Raw genomic sequence first — 664 nt, forward strand, 5'->3', positions numbered from 1 at the left:
CTTTCTTCTTTTCTTGTTGCCGAGTTCTTTCTGGCCGTCTCTTGACCAGTCGGCTTGTCTTCAATCAGAACCCCCTTCTTCATCCTTCGGCCGGGACCACGGGGCCGGAGCGCGAGTTCGGCCCCGACCGCGAGGTGGACGACCTTGACAACCCCGACTTGGGGGCGGCCGCCCTAGACGACGATGCCGTAGGGGGAGGCGGCGAGATGGGCGGCTCTGGCTTCACCGCCGGCTTTGATGACTGGCCCGACGATGATGAGGCCGATCCCATTCCGTGCTTCCAGCCGGCGACCGACCCCCAAGGCATCGGCCCGCCAGGCGGGCCGACCGCACGAGGCGGCGCGCAGAAGCGTCGGGCGGCGCCGACTCTCTTCGGCGGCCGGCCGAAGAAGCCCAAGGGATCCGCGACGGTGACCAAGCGGGACGAGGCGCCCGCGAAGGCGGCCCGCTTCCGCAAAGTGGTGAAGCAGCCACATGCGGTTTTGGCGTAAGTACTGGTCTTTACGCGCTTTTTTTTTTCTTTAGTCGATGCTCTTCTAAGTCCTTTCTCCGTTTCACCAACCAGGGCCCCGCTCTCTCTTGAGCGGACTACCGCCGCCTCCATAGTCGGCGGGGCGGGAGGATCTGCGGGCTCCCGCCGCATAGACCCCCACGCCGAGCTTCA

This window comes from Triticum dicoccoides, chromosome 5B (genome assembly GCF_002162155.2).
Source record: "Triticum dicoccoides isolate Atlit2015 ecotype Zavitan chromosome 5B, WEW_v2.0, whole genome shotgun sequence".
In the NCBI taxonomy this organism is placed as follows: Eukaryota; Viridiplantae; Streptophyta; class Magnoliopsida; order Poales; family Poaceae; genus Triticum; species Triticum dicoccoides.